The sequence below is a fragment of the Montipora foliosa genome, chromosome 4 (assembly GCF_036669935.1).
Source record: "Montipora foliosa isolate CH-2021 chromosome 4, ASM3666993v2, whole genome shotgun sequence".
NCBI classification, from domain to species: domain Eukaryota; kingdom Metazoa; phylum Cnidaria; class Anthozoa; order Scleractinia; family Acroporidae; genus Montipora; species Montipora foliosa.
The window spans coordinates 18,600,080-18,606,614 of NC_090872.1; the positions used below are offsets into that span (position 1 = coordinate 18,600,080).

The 6,535-nt window shown below is 49.4% G+C and overlaps 1 pseudogene; it reads left to right on the forward strand.

The window, feature by feature from the left end:
• The first annotated feature begins 4,063 nt into the window (after positions 1 to 4,063).
• LOC138001086 (uncharacterized) lies at positions 4,064 to 5,484 on the forward strand (annotated as a pseudogene).
• Positions 5,485 to 6,535: the final 1,051 nt, after the last annotated feature.

A 6,535-nucleotide genomic window follows, 5' to 3' on the forward strand; every position in this document is an offset into this window, starting at 1 on the left:
GATAAAATCAACGAATGGAGGTAAGCAGTATCATACTTTAAACCCGGAGCCATCGAGAATGACGAGCCACAAGAGAGAACAAAGGCAGCTGGTGTATTTGAAGTTGTGGGAGAAGATTTCGCCGGGCCTATCAAGTACCCAGGAAAAAGAATGGCTGAACGTAGAAGGAGCGAAGGAGAGCGGAGCCAGGAGCAAAAGGGAGAGGAGACCCACACAAAAGGCTCTATAAAGCGCGGTAGAACTTAAACGGAGGCAAATCCTTAAATCGCGTAAAAAGCTCCTTAGTGTTATGCAATCAGTAGAAGGGCTAAGTGATGACAGCCATATTGATACTGTAGCGCGTGACCTTACGCTCGCCTCGGAGGAGTTTGGAAGATTGTTGCAGGAGTTAATTGGCCTGTACGAGCAAGATTCACGCGGCGATTACTTAGAAGAGGCTCAACTTAGTGAAGAGAACGAGACCCTTAACCGAGCCCTCTTACTTTTAGACAGCCTAAAGAATAGAATTACTAGACAATCCAACAAACTGTTGGAGACAAGATCTGTGTGTTCTCGTCTTTTCCTCGCGCCATTCGTCAGCCTCCAAAACTAGCAGCGCTACCGCTAGATTGCAAGCGCTAGCCGAAGCTAAAGCGGCAAGAGAAGAAGCTCAGTACACGCGGCTCATAGCGCAAAAGAACTTGAACGCAGGACACGCGAAGCAGAAGCGCAGAAAATTCGAAAACGGGAGATAGCGCAATTCGAAAGGGAGATCGCGATTCTGGGAGCAGACAAAAAAGCCGCAATGGCGAACGCTAAACTTAAAGTTTTCGAGGAGGCTCTTCTAGACGAAGAACTTGAAAAAGATTTCAAATTACCAGAGTTAGAAGTTACCAAAATCAAAGCAGAGGAGAGGACCACCCAGTGGGTACATTCCAACCCCCTAACCACGGGAAAGGTATCACGTTCCGAGCGAAATCACGAGCCGTTACGCACGGCAAAACAAATAATGCTCCCATTGCGCCCCACCCCGAAGACGTATTCTGTGAGAGTGTTCTTTGTTTCACGCGCAAACTTACTTACTTACTTATCCTCATCGGGCCCATGAGGACTCTTAAGGCGCAAAGAAAATCAGAGAAAACACATCTCCTCCCTGAACTTCGCGTCCAAAACCCAGATCTGCCTCGGCAGCAACCCACAGATGAAGATTGTGTAGTGCCACAAAATACCATTTTCAATCGATAACCACTTATATCCTCGACCCCTTTGAAAGATATCACCGGAAGTCAGCTGATAGATTCGCTTACAGTCGCAAATCGACAGATAGTTGCCGGCCCAATCTCGTACCCAGAGTCCTCGGGCTTTTTGGCCAGCGGGTGAGCGCCCGGAGAGACTCTGGGATAATCGACTCCATTTTCTCAGAAAACGTGGGTTCCCGTCTTATGACGTATGGTTGAGTTTAAACGGAAGCAGAAAAGAGAAAACCGTTAACAGTAGAAATGGCGGGTTGAAAGTGTTTGAGAAACAAGAATTTTAGCCTTACACACAAAGAAACTGGAGAAATGATGATTGGCTTGCTGTAAGAGCAAGTGAAGATGAAACCTCTGACGCTTTCGGTGAGTGTATTTTTGGTGTTTCAGCGTACATTCCACCGTACAGAATGCAATGAGAATGCCATCGTGCAAGCAACACGATCGACAAATTTTTTTTGTGGAAACGACACAAATGTCCTCTTCTTCTACAAGTTGATGTTTCCGTAATTCTGAATGGCTTCGACAAGACCTTATTCCACGGATTTCTCCTCAAAGAGACTGATGTAATGTTTTCCCACGGTACTTTTGTAACATCAACAGTAATCACTTTTTAGCAGTTTTAGCAGCGTGGGAAAATTCCCGTGCGGTATATGACATAATTCAAACCTCGTCGTTTTATCATTTTTGTGATTTATATATTTCTGAGGTAGAAAAAATCAATCAGCACTGAAACTTGTTTTAGATTTTGAATCTCCCTCCAAATTCTGGGGCTTCCGAATTACTTACCGACTTCCTGTCGGACTGCCATTGTTACGCAAGCGGCCAATCAAAAATATAGTTCAAATCGATTATCCCAGAGTCTCTCCGGGCGCTCACCCGCTGGCCAAAAAGCCCGAGGACTCTGGGTACGAGATTGTTGCCGGCCTAGCGAGACAAAATCTCCCAAAATGCCACCCTGACATATTCTCTGGGGACCCTACCCTCTTCCATCCCTGGAAAACCGCCTTCAAAGCTATGCTGTTAGACGCTGATGTATCCCCAACTCAGGAGATAAACTATTTAAGAAGCTTTACTAGCGGAAGTCCACAACGCCTAGTTGATAACTACCGGAAGCGGCGAATGTGCGACCCCGTTGCGTTACTAAAGGAGTTGTGGGACGAACTAGAAAGGCGTTTCGGTAGCGTCGCCGTGATTAGTAATACATTGTTGGAGCGATTACGGGACGCGGCGACCTTTGGTGAGCGAGAACACGATAATCTGCAGCTGTTCGCAGATCTTTGCGCGGATATCGAAAGTCAAGTGACTTATCTTCCCGGACTTGCGTGCCTCAACTATCCTAACGCCATGCAACCAATAACCGAGAAGTTGCCGGGGTTTATCCGCGCCAAATGGGAGAAAGAAATAGCCTGTAACTCGAACAGCAACGGCGGAGCGTATCCCCCCTTCTCCAGATTTTCTAAAATAGTCCAGGAGCAATCAAAGATAAAGAACGATCCAAACGTTCTGGTCGGTTAAGCAGCCAGCCCCACCCAGGTTTCAACACCTAAACCACGCAAAAAAAAGAAAACGCTTAAAACGGAGACTCAGCCCGCAGCTGGAAAGGACGGCGCCGGAGAGGATAGGAGAGAGGCCCCTGAAAAAAGAGAAAATAAGACTAAACATTGCCCGTATCACGAAAGGGACGGACACGATCTGCAGGAGTGTAAGGCGTTCACAGCGAAACCCCTGGAAGAACGTACGGAGTGGATTAAAGACGCCCACCTATGCTTTCGCTGTTTCAGCCCCTACCACGTCGCGAGCCGGTGTAACACCCCGGTACAGTGCGCTATCTGCAGAGACAAGCGCCACAGCGCCGTATTGCATAAGGAGAAGCGGCCACCTTCTAAACCGGAGAATGAAGCAGTCAACCCAAAATGTACCGTACTCTGTGGACCTACAGGAGGCGTGTCCTGCAGCAAAACTCTGCTCGTGGACGTCTATAGCCGGCGTAACCCACACCTCGCTAAGCGCGTCTATGCTATCGTTGATGAGCAGATCAACAGTTCCCTCGTCACTAGTGAACTAGCCGACGACCTTGGAGCGGACGGACCCTTAGAAAAATACTTCTTGTCCACGTGCAGCGGGGAGAAAGAGGAGAAGTATGGTCGAAGGGTGGCAGGCATTACAGTACGTTCACTTAGCGGAGCAGAGTTCGCCGCGCCGACCCTCATCGAGTGCGATACCATCCCACAAGACAAGAGCGAAATCCCTACCCCAGACATAGCGAGGAGTTTCCCACATCTAAAGGCCATAGTGCACGAAATACCTCCCATAAACGAGACAGCCAAGATTCACCTCCTACTTGGCCGAGACGCACCGGAGCTTTTAAAAGTCAGGGAGTTCAGAAATGGCCCGAAAGGAGCCCCTGGGCCCAGCGACTGGCCCTCGGCTGGAACATCAGTGGTCAGATGTGCCTTGACTTCGCCATTGGTCCCGCACACGTCCTCACTCACCTCACCAGCCTGTCCACTGTTACGGAGAAAGAACCTGACACCGGAAGCAGAATTTACGAGCTAGTACCTTGCCCCAACCAGATCAAGGTTACAGACCCCCTCTTGGAGCGTGCCACTGACGACATATTTAGGAAGACACGAGATGACAACGAGCCTGGTCTCTCCCGCGAGGACCGCAAGTTTCTAGAGATACTGGATAGGGGTATACACAAGAACGCAAAGGGAAACTGGGAGATGCCCCTACCGTTCCGTAACGAGCGCCAGACTATGCCAAACAATCGAGATCAAGCAATGTAGCGCCTACAAGGGCTTCTCAAGACATTTGCCAGGAAACCCGAAATGAAAGCAGACTATCTAGAGTTTGTGGGAAAAATAATCGACAAAGGCCACGCCTCAGCTATCCCAAGTAAAGAAGTCCCGTCCCCTCCCGGCCGTTCCTGGTACTTACCGCATTTTGCGACTTATCACAATTCAAAGCGCACTGTTCGCGTCGTATTCGATTCCAGTTGGGAGTTTGGTGGAATTTCATTGAACAAAGTACTTTTATCAGGCCCTGACCTGATGAACAACCTCTTGGAGTCCTCATGCGCTTTCGCAAGGAGAATATAGCAGTGATGTGCGACGTCGAGCAAATGTTTCATTCATTCTACGTTGACCCACCACATAGAGACTTCCTTCGTTTCCTATGGTTCAAGAGTAACGATCCGTCAAAGCCCATCATAGAATATCGGATGAATGTACACCTATTTGGCAATGGACCTAGTCCCGCAGTCGCTACCTACGGCCTACGCAGAACAGCCATTGACGGCGAGGAGGAGTACAGCGAGGAGGCCAAAAAGTTCATTTGCCGTAACTTTTACGTCGATGATGGTTTGACCTCGCTTTCATGTATTCAAGGAGCGACAGACCTGGTTAAGAGTGCACAAGCCACCCTAGCCACAGCTAACCTTCGACTTCACAAAGTAGTTCCTAACACGGTGGAAGTCATGAAAGCCTTCCCGGTCGAAGACCGAGCAAAGGATGTGCGTGACCTGGATTTACGCCACGACAGCTTGCCAGCTCAACGCTCACTCGGGGTATTCTGGGACCTGGAGACGGACGCCTTCACCTTTAAGGTATCCTTGCCGGAAAAGCCATTTACAAGGAGAGGAGTATTGTCCATCGTCAACTCTGTGTACGACCCGCTTAGCTTCGCAGTACCTGTTATGCTCGAAGGGAGAAAAATACTGCAGCAGCTTGTCCTTATGGGAGAACGGACAAAGGAGAACAATACCCCCCTGGCCTGGGACGACCCTCTGCCTACCACGATGATAAATCGGTGGACGCGTTGGAGAGACTCTCTCGTAGAGTTGCAGAACCTTTCCGTGTCTCGCTGTTACCGCCCTAAAGATTTCGGCAGCATGACAAGAGCGGAGCTACACGCCTTTTCCGACTCAAGTCAGGACGCCATTGGAGCCGCAGTCTACCTTCGCCAGTTCAACGAAGCAAACGAAGTGACTATAGCTCTCGTCTACGGCCAAGCAAAAGTCGCCCCGTTAAATCCGACGAATATACCGCGTCTAGAACTGTGCGGAGCGGTCTTGGCTGTTCAAGCAGCCCAGAGAGTTCTAAAAGAAATCGATCTGAAGATTTCTGATGTGATATACTACACCGATTCGAAAGTGGGACTCGGCTACGTTACCAACGAGAGTCGACGGTTCTATGTGTACGTAGCCAACCGAGTCGAGCTGATTAGGAGCATGTCTACCCCGGAACAGTGAAGATATGTGGAGACCGATTTGAACCCGGCGGACCTAGCAACGCGCGGAGTTCCCTCAAGCAAACTAATGGAGACGAACTGGCTGGTAGGCCCGGAATTCCTACGCAAACCGGAGAGAACCCTCCCAACCAATGAAACGTTCGCGCTCGGCGCAAGCGATCCTGAAATGCGAAAAGCAGTGTTCAGCGCCAGTGTAAATACGCACGAAGAGGAAGAGCCAGGCCTTGGAGCAGGGAGGTTCAAGAAATTCTCTTCATTAAAATCTCAGCAGCGAGCAGTCGCTAACCTAATTGTCATTGTCACAGAATTCAAACACCGGAGAGACGTTAAAGCAGAAAGTGTTAACCTCAGGAGCGAAGCGCGTAATACACAAGGCAAACTCAGAGGAGGCAGATTAAGGAGAGCTCGGATGGAGTATAATGAGAAGCACCCGATCATACTACCGAAGTGTCACTATGTCTCACAATTAATAGCTAAACACTATCATCATGAAGTACACCACCAAGGGAGACAGATTACCGGAGGTGCAATTAGACAAGCAGGTTTCTGGCTTATTGGAGGTCATGACGTAGTCACGAAGGTCATCGGAGCCTGCGTCCTTTGTAAGAAGCTGAGAGGACCACACCTAGAACAGCGTATGGCCGACCTCCCGCTAGATAGAACTGAAGTCTGTCCCCCCTTTACCAACGTAGGATTTGATGTCTTTGGCCCCTGGGCGGTGCAAACGCGTAAGACTAGAAGAGGAGGAGTAAACGCCAAGCGTTGGGGCCTAGTGTTCACGTGCCTGAGCAGCAGAGCCATCCACATCGAAATCTTAGAAGCTATGGACTCCAGTGCCTTTATCTGTGCATTGAGGAGGTTCTTCGCACTACGAGGCCACGCTAAACTCCTCAGGTGAGACCGGGGTACAAATTTCGTTGGAGCTAAGACGGAGCTTGATGCAGCGGCATCCGAGTTAGATGAAAAGAAAGTGGAGAAGTTCGTGACTTAGTGCGGTTGCAAGTGGGAGTTTAACCCTCCCCATGCATCACATTTTGGCGGTGTGTGGGAGA